The sequence below is a fragment of the Triticum aestivum genome, chromosome 6D (assembly GCF_018294505.1).
Source record: "Triticum aestivum cultivar Chinese Spring chromosome 6D, IWGSC CS RefSeq v2.1, whole genome shotgun sequence".
Classification (NCBI taxonomy): domain Eukaryota; kingdom Viridiplantae; phylum Streptophyta; class Magnoliopsida; order Poales; family Poaceae; genus Triticum; species Triticum aestivum.
This window is the reverse complement of record NC_057811.1, coordinates 492,491,475-492,504,913: the sequence shown is the minus strand read 5'-3', so window position 1 is coordinate 492,504,913 and position 13,439 is coordinate 492,491,475. Positions and strand designations below refer to the sequence as shown.

Genomic DNA, 13,439 nt, shown 5'->3' with positions numbered 1-13,439 from the left:
GGGGAAATACACTAATTCTGTACGCATCTGGGGTGTCTTTTGCAAATTTCCAAGGATGGAGCGTTCGGGTTGGATCCTGTGCCTACAATATGTATCTAACGGTTGGTGTTCATGTGGTGTAGCCGGAGCACACCATCAGTTGGGAGTACACGATATTTTCCCGGCGGCGAACCTCAACGGTCAACGCCGTGGTATCGGACACCTACACGCGTGAGAATGGGTTCCGCGTGCTAGGCGTGACTTCACCACTGGCCACGGAGGACGCCAAGTTCCTTAAGGACTGCTCCATCGCTCTCATTATAACGAGCACGTTCTGGTAGCTAGCTAGCCCAACCGCCGAGGTTGTGTATGTGAATCTGGCTAACAGCTCTAGTTTTTGATAAAGGATGGATTTTATTGACTCAAAATGAAGCATCAAGTTCATCCTCAGATTCATCCTCAGAAATGGTCCATGGACACACCGCGGAGACGCCTTCTTGGTGACCGCAGTGGACGGGAGCGCCAGGCCAAGCGACGTGGAGATCGCGCACATGCCGATTTGGGTTCGCATCTATGATGCACCCCCGATCATGCTCTCTGAACCAGTGGCGCGTGTGATCGGCAGAAGGCTCGGTGAAGTGCTCGAGGTGCACACGGACAGGGAAGGTAATATATGGGCGACTATCTCAGAATCCGCATTAACCATGATGTAGATGAGCCCCTCTGTAGCACCTTAGAGTCTCATGATTTTGCTGAAAATGAAGTTTTCTTCCTAGAGGTCAAATATGAGAGAGTCCCTCGTTTCTGTAGCTACTGTGGTTTCCTCGGTCATAGCCAGCGCGATTGTAAGCTACCCGTAGACCTCCAAAAGATGAGGTTCTCGGTGGCATTGCACGCTTCTCCTTTCAAGCACAGTAATGGTAGGAATAGCTATGTCAACCTTGGCACTGTCAACGCCCGTCGCTATCTGCACTTTGACTCGGAGCTCGGATGTGGGATAAGAGCAGAATCGGAGAGGCATGCAGCAGGAAATAGCATGGACATCCCTGAGGATGTGCTGATGGACCCGACGGTGCAGGCTGCGATTGCAGCGGTTAGTGCCATCAGGCTCGGACCTGGAAAAAGCACGACGGAGGAGACGCCAGATTCAAAACTTGGAATGGAGGTGGAGGGGGTCCAACACCAACAAAACCCCTCCACATCCTACTTCGGACTCTGTCCCTGCTGCGATCGACGAGGGGGCCGCCACCAACAATTCCCCACCTCGCTCGATCGTTGATGCTCATGAAGCGAACGACGATCAGAGTTCCAAAGAGTCCAGCATGGAAGCCCCTCCGGGCTTTGGCCCCGTTCCTCGCTATCGTTCGGACCTGGCGACTGCCCCTTCACCAACCCTGGCGCCGCCGGCTCCCCAGGCCAACCTTGAGGGCCTGATCGTTGGGGGGCCTGAAGATCAGCTGCAGAACGGAATGCAGATTGGCGATGTGGAAAATGAGCACAAGCAGGAGGTACAGGCAGAGAACCAGACAGTCAAGAAGGATGCAGGCAAGCAGCAGGTTTGTGGCTCAGGGGAAAAGGTGAAAGCTAATGGGGTTCACAAAACAAATGACAAGAACACTCTGCTGGTGCTGAGGAAACCGGGTGTAAAACCAGCTGATGGATCATCCTCGGTTCTGGGAAAGCGTGGGGATCGTGGTACGGGCAGCGACAAACACAAGGATAGTACAGGCACCAATGGAAAGAGAGAGGACAAGAGCAAAAAGAATAAGACAGGTGATACAGAGGGAGAGGACAAAAGCATGGAAGGTTCAGGTGGAACGGAAGCGACCGGCTCAGGGGCTACCGGCACACTGACGGGCGCTAATGGCGGTGCCCGTCAGGGCAAATGACGGTCCTAAGTTGGAACTGCCGGGGACTTGGGCAACCCCGGACAGTCCAAGAACTCGTATGCCTCGTGCATACGTACAAACCCAAGGTGGTGTTCCTCTCTGAAACGCGGCAAAGCACCCCGTACGTTAATAATCTGAAGTGGAGGCTTGGCCTCAAACACTGTATTGCGCAGCCGGGCACTGGAAAAAGTGCCGGCATCGCGCTTTTCTATGATGAAAATGTGGAAGTAATAAAGCTTGCCGTTGGACCGAGGTATAATGATGTGCTGATCCGTTTGAGCTCAAATGGGATACAATGGCGTGGTACATTTGTTTACGGCGAACCAAAGGCTCATGAAAGACATAATATGTGGAATCTTTTGCGTAGAATCAAACCTAATTCTAGTGCTCCCTGGATGATGATAGGTGACTTCAATGAAACTATGTGTCAATCTGAACACATTTCAGTAGCAAAGAGGTCAGAGAGGAACATGGAAAACTTTAGAAAGGTACTGTCAGAGTGCAACCTGATGGACCTGGGATACAAAGGACCTATCTGGACATACAACAACAAGCAAGACGGACGCAACAATGTAAGAGCGAGGTTGGATAGAGGAGTTGCTACCCCTTCTTGGTCTGAACATTTTAAGTATGCAACGGTTGAACACATCTGTTCCTCCCGCTCGGACCACCTGCCAATCCTCTTGAGACTGGGAGGACGGAAGGAATGGAGGCCGGTAGGAGAAAAGATACAACGTCCTTTCCGATACGAGCACATGTGGGAACGAGCTGCATCCCTAAAAACGGCAATAGAAGAGGGATGGAACCACACAGCTACAGCAAACAACCTACAGGAAGTGTGCAGCAAAATCAGTCGCATGCAGCAAGATTTAAAAGGCTGGGCCAACAGAGACTTTGGGTCAGTAATAAAGAAGTCAGCATCGATTCGGAAGAGATTAAGCTATTTATGGAACGACCAATGGTCGGAAGCTAACCAGAGAGAGATCAAAAAACTCTCAGCTGAACTAGATGAACTCTTGCTGAGGGAAGAAATCATGTGGAGGCAAAGATCGAGGGCCATATACCTAAGGGAAGGCGATCGAAACACTAAATGGTTCCAGTGGAAAGCAACATGGCGGAAGAAAAAGAATGACATCTCAAAACTGAAGAATAGTGCAGGAGTGTGGATAGAAAACAGAGAGGATCTACATGATATGACGAGGAATTTCTTTCAGGAGCTATACAAGCAGGAGACTGATGTGGTCCCTGATGGTCTACTAGACCTTGTCCAAAAGTGCATCACAGAGGATATGAACATTGTCCTTACAAAACCGTTCTCACCCAAGGAAATATCCGACGCCTTGTTTCAGATTGGACCTCTCAAAGCTCCCGGGCCGGACGGTTTTCCAGCACGCTTCTTTCAACAGAATTGGGATGTGGTAAAGGAGGATGTGATAAGAGGAGTTCTAAATTTCTTTGAGAATGATGACTTACCAGAAGGGATTAATGATACTATCATTGTTCTTATTCCAAAAGGCAAAGACCCACAATCGCTGAAGGATTACAGACCCATTAGTCTTTGCAACGTCATTTACAAAGTGATATCCAAGTGCCTAGTAAACCGACTTCGTCCTTTCTTGGATGAGATCATATCAAAGACTCAGAGCGCGTTCATCCCGGGACGCATGATAACTGATAATGCTACTATTGCCTTCGAGTGTTTTCACAAAATCCAACACAGCAGAATCAGTCATAATACCCACTGTGCTTACAAGTTAGATCTGGCAAAAGCTTATGATAGGGTTGATTGGAGATTCCTCGAGGGGACACTAGAAAGATGTGGCTTCCGCCAGAAGTGGATTAACTGGGTCATGCAATGTGTGCGTACGGTCAGATATTCAGTAAGGTTTAATGGGGAACTTCTGGCTCCTTTCATCCCAACCAGGGGGCTGCGACAGGGAGACCCTCTTAGCCCCTATCTTTTTCTCTTCGTAGCGGACGGCCTGGTCAGGCTCATCAATAAGGAGATCGAGGAAGGAAATCTGACACCTATTAAAATTGCAAGGAATAGCCCGGGCATATCCAACCTTTTGTTCGCCGATGACAGTCTGTTATTCTTCAAACCCACGGTGGAACAAGCGGTTACCATGAGGAAAGTGTTGTACATATTCCAGAAGTGTACTGGGCAATTGTTGAGTGAGAGCAAATGCTCACTCTTATTCAGTGAACATTGCCCAGCAAGTACCAGAGATGAAATCAAAAACGTGCTGGGGGTAGTGGCCGTGGCATTTGAGAGCAAGTACCTCAGACTACCCACACCCGAGGGCAGGATGAAGGATGAAAACTTCCAGCCTATCATGGACAAATTCGGAAAAAGATGCAGTGACGTCTCTGAGAACTTCATGTCGTATGCAGCAAAAGAAGTTCACGTGAAATATAGTTCAGGCACTACCGTGCTACACAATGGGTATGTTCCTCTTCTCGAAAGGCTTTTGCGAGAAATACGAAAGGATGATTAGAGACTTTTGGTGGGGAGAAGAGGAGGGCCATAGGAAAGTACACTGGATGTCTTGGGAACGTATGATAAAGCCAAAACGAGCGGGAGGTATAGGATTCAGAGACATGCACCTTTTCAATCTAGCTCTTCTAGCTAAACAGAGTTGGAGACTCCTCCAAAATCCGGATAGCCTATGCGCCAGAGTGATCAAGTCAAAGTACTACCCGCATGGCAATCTGCTTGACACTGTTTTTGCGTCAGATGCGTCACCGGTCTGGAGAGGGATAGAGGCTGGCCTGGAATTACTTAAGAAAGGAATCATCTGGAGGGTGGGAAATGGAAAGAACATCCAAATACAGAGAGATCAGTGGATTCCTAGAAATGAAGGTCTTAAAACAGCTGCGTTTGTGAGGAGATCGAGACTCCGATGGGTGAACCAACTAATGCTCCCGGATAGGAAGGAGTGGAATGTTGATCTCATTAAGCAAATCTTTCATGACTTCGATGCGGAAGAGATCTGCAAAGTCCGCATTCTGAGCGCCGAGGTGGAGGGCTGTATTGCTTGGCACTGCGAGCGGAACGGTGTGTTTTCAGTAAAAAGCGCTTATAAGCTTGCTGCATCACTCAAAGGCCAAACTGTTCCTGCAACATCTAGCTCATCCGGGACAGCGCAAGATAGGAGCATTTGGGAAGGGTTCCACCTAAAGTAAGAATATCTGGGTGGAGGATCGCAACAAATACACTAGCAACGAAAAAGAACAAGTTCAGAAGAACGTTGGAGTTGGATAATACTTGCAATCTATGTGGTTGTAGAGAGGAAGATGAATTTCATGCAGTCATTGAGTGTACAAAGAGCAGAGCCCTTAGGGATGCCCTGAGGAAAGATTGGGACCTGCCACCGGAAGCTTGTTTCCGGTGTACTGGACCAGATTGGCTGCAACTTCTGCTAAGCACTGTACCTGAGGCCACACAAACGAGGATTCTGCTGCTTCTATGGAGGTGCTGGTTTCTGAGGGATAACTGTGTCCATGGTAACGGGAAAGAAACAATCAGGCAGTCGGTCTCCTTCCTGTTAAAATATGAGGAGGACCTCCAGCAAGCTGCGCTAAATCCCATCTCTGATTCAGAGAAGGCCCCTGCCATGCTGACGGAGACAACCATCCGGGAGGCAACCCAGGAACACATGAGGTGGACTGCACCCGAGCGGGGAATCGCAAAGATCAACTCTGATGCAGCCTTCCTCCCGGACAGTGGGCAAAGCTGGGCTGGTGCCGTTGCTAGGGACTACAAAGGACACGTATTCCTTTCAGTGGGCAAGTATCTTGCGACCTCAAGCTGTGTCGAGGAGGCAGAGCTGCGTGCAGCCTTAATTGGAGTGCAGACTTTGGGAGCAAAGTATCGTGGGCCAGTGGAGCTGGAAATGGATTGCAAGGTTGCAACTGATTTGCTAAATGCCCCAGGTGTGCCTCGCTCTCCGCACTATGGGATAATCCATGACATCAAAGAAGCACTGTAGAGATTCGCATCTCACAAAATTACCTTTGTTGGGAGGAAATGCAACAACCTTGCACACGAAATGGCAGCGATAGCTAGACTGAATGGAGATGTACTTATGATCGCGTCAGTTCCTGATCCTCTTCAGACCCTGATGCTCTCGGAACGTACTCCTCTTGAGTAACTTTACTCTTGTTCCTCAAAAAAAAAATGAAGCATCAAGTGGATACAAACACAGTAAGCATACACTCGGCCTCTGGAGAGTTAGGATGCACACAGTCAACACCAACGCACACACACAAAAACCCGCCGGCACATAGCAAAGTCATATAAGACCAAAGCTATGCCTAAACGAGAGGAGAAAAACATCAAATCAAACAAAATTTGCAATCAACAATGTACAGCAACAACCGTATCCGCATCAACCATCTCATGACACATAAGACAATGAGGTTCCTCAACAGCAACGCCTTCACGAAGGGAGCAGCATTCTATGCCGCCGTCACCGGATCCAACCATCATTCTAGGTTTTCTCCCTGAAGAACCAGCCTGAGCTTATCTGAGCAATGCCTTCAACAAGATCACGACGCAAAGCATCGCCATTGCCATGTATGACCAACTCGTGTGAGACCTAGGTTTTCACCCCGGAGCTCAAGACCACATACTTGAGAAGCACCACCACCGGAGTCAATCATATGTTGTCGCCACCACTTTTTCGCTATCCTAGCAACTGCGTGTGATGGGCTACAAAACCAATCTCCGCCACTGCACAACCTTACCCTCTGCGTCAAGCTGTCGTCCATATATTGCATCTCACCATCAAAGACAACCACCGGATCTGAAGAGAGAAATTCTCGCAAAGATCTTTCGGTGGCCATTGCAACCCGGAGAGGCCACTGCACCAAATCGTGCAGCACATCACCGTCAATTGCCATCTCGCAGAAGAGAGTTTTGTCCAAGCCACCGACCTAGGGACCGACATGGCCGGATCTGAAGCCGGAAAGCAGAATTGTTCGGCAGCCAAGACCCACGACGCCGCATCACGCATGACAGCAACAACCATGGTCCCTTGGCCTAACTCCACCGAGACGTGGCAGGCCCAATGCCTAGTAGCAGCCAGCCTCCACACAAGCAGATGGATCTGGTCATCACGTCACACAAGCCTCCGCCCCCGACACAGCCTCACTGCCATGCCGCCGGTGACCGCTGTTGCACCCCACGCGAGGACGCCGAGAGCAGCCACCAGTTACGAGTCCATGATCATTTTGGGTTGTTCAATAAACTTTGTTTTGTGGTGAGTGGAGATAGCAAACATCAAAGCTATTGCACACAATTTGCGTATAATTGTAGTGATAGAAGGAATGCATATCGCTCATCAGTGCTCATGATTATTTAAGAGATTTGATGCCTTGTGATGAGATACCCACCCTAACTAATTTTGTAATCAGACTACTGATCCTAGCTAACTATCAAACCATTGGATGGAAGCTACTCCCCCTCCCCCTCCATGTCGCTCGTGCGAGCAACGCGGAGGGGAAACCCTAGCCGCTGCCCCCCGAGCCCATCCCCTACCTCTCCCCTCGCTGCCGCCGGCTCGCGCGGAACGGCGAAGCTCTGTCTGTGTCCGCGGCTGCATGGCATGTCTTCCCCTGCTCCAATGGTGGCTGGCACGGGTCGGCGAGATCGAGTGGTGGCGCGGTGCTAGAAGTGGGCGGGGCGGTGCGGCGGCAGGCTCGTGCAGTGTGGCTGGTGCATGGCGGCGGTGCAAAGGGCCTGTGGTGGTCGTCCATGGGCGTGCGTCGGGAGGTGGTTCCTGGCGTGATGCGCCAGATCTGTGATGGCGGTCGTTGCCGGGAGGCGCAGCGGCTCCCCGTCGGTGGGTGGTCGGTGTGGATGCGGAAGGGCGCCGTGCCTGGCCGCTTGGGCGGCGGGCCGACGGAGGACATGGAGCTGGCTCCTAGGGTCTCCCTGTTGGCCCCTTGAGAGGATCTAGAGTGGTGGCCTCCTCCCTTAAGCTTCTTCCTGCCCCGTCGGTTTTCGTTGCCGGCATCCATGTGCCTAGCTCTGGCGGCCGGTTGGCGATGGAGGGTTGGGTGGGCACCAGGGCTGCAAACGAGTCGAGTTCGAGCGAGTTGTATTAGGCTCAGCTCAACTTATACTAAAATTCGACAAGCTCGAACTTATCGAAGCTCGAGGTCAAGCTGTAGAAATTGGCTCATGCTCAGCTTGTAACGATCTCGAGTCCGATCTTGAGCTAAATAAGATGATTTTTTAAATTACCTATAAGAAAAAATATTAAACAAGACAAGCCAAAACACAATATAAGAAACCATTATATAATTCAACTTATAATTTTTCAACTGAAGACTAGTACTTACTACCTCCGTCTGGGTTTATTGGGCCCCTTCTCATATTTGGCTAAAGTTTGAACAAAAAATTTAACTAATAAAATGTAAACTATATGTCACAAAAATTATACCTTCGAAAAGCTCTTTGGAATACAATTCCAACCATGTACTTTTTGTAGCATATATTTTGTATATTATTAATCATATGAATGGTCAAAGTTTGGCTCAAAATACCAGGGGCCTAATAAACCCGGACGGAGGTAGTAATAGCAAGAGATCATGGATGAACTAGCAAAAGCGTCTAATCTCAAAATTTGACCAAAATAACATGATATTTTGCACATGGCTGACCACATACCATATTGGGGCTAAAATTTCTCCACACATAATTAAGCTTCTATGTATGGTAGTAGGTAATATGGAGAAAAATCGCACACAACATATATGGTAATGTTTTTATAACTGTCTATATGGTAATAATTTTCCATTTTCAAATATATATATATCAAATTTAGGTAATACAATTATATGATATCGGGCTATCGAGCTAAAATCGAGCGATCTAGTGTTGACTCAAGATCAGCTCATTTCTCAGTCGAGCCGCATAAAGTGTTCATGCTCAACTCATTTCTTTTCGAGTCAATCTCGAGTCGAGCCAAAATACGAGTCGATCTCGAGCGGCTCATGAGCCTCGAGCTTTTCTTGCAGCCCTAGTGAGCACGGACCAGGGGAAGCCCTTGGCCGACTGTTGCGGTCACGATGCCGGCGGTGGTCCTGCGTCGTTCTCCTCTGGTGGTGGTATTGAGGTCCTTCCCTCACCCTCTACCTCCGCGACCAGGTGAAAGCCCAAATTCTCCGGTTGGGTGGTGATGACACGTCATCGTCGTTGTTCTTCTTGAAGGCGCCACCTTTGGTTGGCGGAGGGGTGGCCAGGGCTTCGGTGCAGGGGGCGGTTGTCTTCTTCAGGGATGATCCTGCCCGACTGCTTTCTGTTGACGTTGATCCGGCAATGACATGGTGATGTATGGGGTGTGGCGCTGCGAGTGGAGGTGGCCGTGCTCGTAGTCTTCTCCCCGGCATCCAGTTGGTTTTGGCCTTCAGCTCGGTGATGAGAGGCTTTACCTGCCGACGGCGTGGCGTCCTACAATCCAGAGCGAGTGGGGAGTGGGACTTCATCGGAGGTAGAGACGACTGGTTGATCGACTAGGCCTCGGCGGAGTTGACGGAGCGCGGCCTCCTCCGGCCGCGGGTCACTACCCTGCCTTTGTCTTGTCGTGTGCAAGACCGTGTTCGCCGAGGGCCTCGATGCTCAGGCTTGCGCTTGTTGCATTCGACGCTTGTTAGTGGCTCTTTCGGTGTCTTGTATCTTTACTGTTCTTGCTCTTTTATTTTCCTTTGTTGTATGGTCGTTTGTTAGTGGCTCTTTCGGTGTCTTGTATCTTTACTGTTCTTGCTCTTTTATTTTCCTTTGTTGTATGGTCGTTTGTATGCTTGGACTGTTGCTTTATAATATAAGCGGGGAAAACCCTTTATCATGATGGTCGTTGGATTAGCATGGTGATGGCCTGGTGCGCACCTTTCGTTGGCTGTTTCCAAAATTGAAACCAGATTAAACATATTAGTGGGGTTTGGTAATAAGGGCATCTCCAACACTGACCTGGCAATTTTCTCTGGCATCCATCTGATAATCCCCAAGTGCAGGGAATCATCGTAGCAATTCCCAAAGGTGGAAGTGATAAGTATGGAGTGTCGAACCCACAAGGAGCTAAAGGTAAGATCAATATTCTCTCAAGTCCTATCTGCCACAGATACGACTCTACGTACACCGAATGTTTGCTTCCAACTAGAAACGAGAAATAAAACTATGTTGTGGGTATGAACTTTGCATGGTATCGGAGAGCTAAAATATAAAAGTAGGCGCTGTTATCATAAAGTTAGAATATATTACCAAATATTATAAATAGCGAGTGTGGAATAATGATGGGTCGGTGTGCGGAATTATCCTAGGCAATCGTTAACAAGACCGGTAGTCGTCATTGCAAACTCATATGAGGGAGAGGCATAAGCTAACATACTTTCTCTTCTTGGATCATATGCACTTATGATTGGAACTCTAGCAAGCATCCGCAACTACGAAAGATCATTAAGGTAAAACCCAACCATAGCATTAACATATCAAGTCCCCTTTATCCCATACACAATAACCCCCTTACTCGGGTTTATGCTTCTGTCACTCAAGCAACCCACTATAAGCGAATCATGAACGTATTGCAACACCCTACAACGGGAATCCCTCACGCTTGCGCGACACGGAGGGCACAATAGGACATCACCAAAATAAAACATACAAGTCATACCAATCTATATCATCAATCAACCCAAAGACAAAGGATATCTGCTCAAAACATCATAGGATGGCAACACATCACTGGATCATAATATGTGGCATAAAGCACCATGTTCTAGTAGGGATTACAGCGGGGTGCGGGAGAGTGGACCGCGTAAAAAAGATGAGGATGGTGATGATGATGTTGATGTTGATGAAGACGATCACCGCGATGATGATTCCCCTCCCGATGTCACTCCAGCGCCACTGAGAGAGAGGAGGAGAGGTTCTCCCCCTTGTGCTTCCTCCTCCATGGCCTCCCCCCTGGATAGGGAGAGGTTCTCCCTTTGGATCTTGGCCTTCATGGCGATGATGGCCCCTCCGGAATCCTCCTCCATGGCCTCCGGTGATGATGGCCCCCTCCGGCAGGGTTCCAGAGAGGGCCTAGATTGATTTCTCGTGGCTACAGAGGCTTGCGGTGGCGGAACTTCCGATCTAGGTTATTTTCTGGAAGTTTGGGTATTTATAAGAGAGGTTGGCGTCGAGAACAAGTCAGGGGGCCCCACGGGAAGTCCATGAGGCACAGGGGCGCGCCCTCCACCCTCATGGGGCCCACGGGCCTCCCCTCCGGTAACTCTTCGTTCCAGTATTTTTTATATTTTCCAGAAAAATTCTCCGTTGATTTTCATCGCATTCCGAGAACTTTTATTTCTGCACAAAAAGAACACCATGGTAGTTCTGCTGAAAACAGCGTCAGTCCGGGTTAGTTCTAATCAAATCATACCAAAACCATATAAAACTATTGTAAACATGGCATGAATACTTCATAAATTATAAATACGTTGGAGACGTATCACCGTCCACGAACAAGGAGGGACCAGTTCCTGGACATGGATGCGGGAGCCGAGCATCCAATGCAGCTGAAGAGATTTCCTCAATGGTTCTCGTCAAGATGCGGGAGACTGTTGAAGCCTACCTTGGCAGCACCGTCAAGGATGTTGTTGTCATTGTTCCTGCTTGCTCCACCGACTTGCAGCGGCAGGCCACCTGGAATGCAGGAGTGCTTGCTAGTCTTAATGTAATGTGTATCATCACTAAGCCGACTGTTGCTACTATGGCTTATGGCCTTCACAACAAGGTTATCGAGAGGGGTGATCTGGTAGAGAATGCTCTCGTCTTTGACCTTGCAGGTGGTACCTTTGATGACTCCCTTGTCTGTATCGAGTCTTATATTTTTTAGGTCAAGGCCAGAGCTGGCGACTCTCACCTTGGTGGTGAGGACTTTGACAACCACATGGTGAACCAATTTGTCCATGAGTTTAAAGAAAGAACAAGAAGGACATCAGAGGCAACCCCAAGGCTCTTAGGAGACTGAGGACAGCCTGCGTGAGGGCGAAGAGGACCCTCTCCTCCACTAAAGACACGGTCATTGAGGTCAATTGTTTGTATGATCGGACATCAACTTCTACTCAACCATCATCCGTGCTAGGTTTGAGGAGCTCAACATGGATCTCTTCAGGAAGTGTATGGAGATTGTGGAGGACTGCCTCAGTGATGCTTGCATGGAAATGAGCTCAGTTCATGTTGTTGTTCTTATTGGTGGCTCCTCTAGAATTCCAAAGATTCAGCAGCTCTTCCAGGAGCTCTTCAATGGGAAGGAGCTCAATAAGAGCATCAATCTAGACGAAGCTGCTGCCTTTGGTGCTGCTTTGCAGGCTGCCGTTTTGACTTGATAGAATGAGAAATTTGATTATGGACCTCCTTTTGGTGGATGCTACCCCACTTCTCTTGGTTTGGGGACGAAAGGGGGCGACATGACAGTGATGATGCCAAGGAACACGTCGCTACCCACCTTCAAGGAGATAGTCATATCTACCTTCTATGACAACCAACCTTGTATTCGTATCCAGGTTTACGAGGGTGAAGGAACCAAGACTTGTGACAATAACCTATTGGGCGAGTTTGAGTTCTCCATTCCTCCAGCATCCAAAGGCATTCCATAAATAACTGTGCACTTCGAGATCGATGCCAACGGCATCCTGGATATCTCTGCCAAGGACAAAACCACTGGCCAGAAGATGGAGGTCACCATCAACAAGAGGTTCCATTTAAAACAATAATTATTTAGTCATTAATGAGTTATGCTTGAGTGATGAGATACCCACCCATTAATTATTTTTGAAATTGAGCAAATTAGTTGAAGTTGGACAAGGAAGACAACGTAATGAGTTATGCTTGTGTATATTTGCATAGAAGTTATATTGTTATGGATCCTCCAACATGTGGTGCTTGCTTAGGATCTTTTTCTAGCCAAAAATTCATATTAAGTAGAAATATTACTTGTGCATCCAAAAACCCTTAAACCCAGTTTCTTTCCATGAGTGCCCACCATATCTACCTATGGATCGAGTAAGATCAGTCAAGTAAATTGTAATCGATGCTCCTAAATATGTTTGATCTTTTATTGTAAGGGAAAATAAGCGTTGTACAAACTTGCGATTGCAAGGTAGTAAAAGTGACGGACTGCATAATAAAGGTTGCTATCATAAGAGGCGATATAACGTGACGTTCCTTTTCATTAAGAGCTTGCGTATCCAAAAATAAAAAGCGCATGAAAACCTTTGCTTCCCTCTGCGAAGGGCCTATCTTTTACTTTTCAGTATTTACTTTTATGCAAGAGTGATACGTCTCCAACGTATCTATAATTTTTTATTGTTCCATGCTGTTATATTATCATTCTTGGATGTTTTACAATCATTTTATAACAACTTTATATCATTTTTTGGGACTAACCTATTGACATAGTGCCCAGTGCTAGTTGCTGTTTTTTGCTTGTTTCTTACTTCGGTGAAAATCAATACCAAACGGAGTCCAAACACAGCGAAACTTTTTGGAGATTTTTTTGGACCAAAAGACACACGATGGGC

At 48.1% G+C, this 13,439-nt stretch overlaps 1 pseudogene; it reads left to right on the top strand.

The window, feature by feature from the left end:
- The first annotated feature begins 8,945 nt into the window (after positions 1-8,945).
- On the top strand, positions 8,946-12,632 carry LOC123142816 (heat shock cognate 70 kDa protein-like; annotated as a pseudogene).
- Positions 12,633-13,439: the final 807 nt, after the last annotated feature.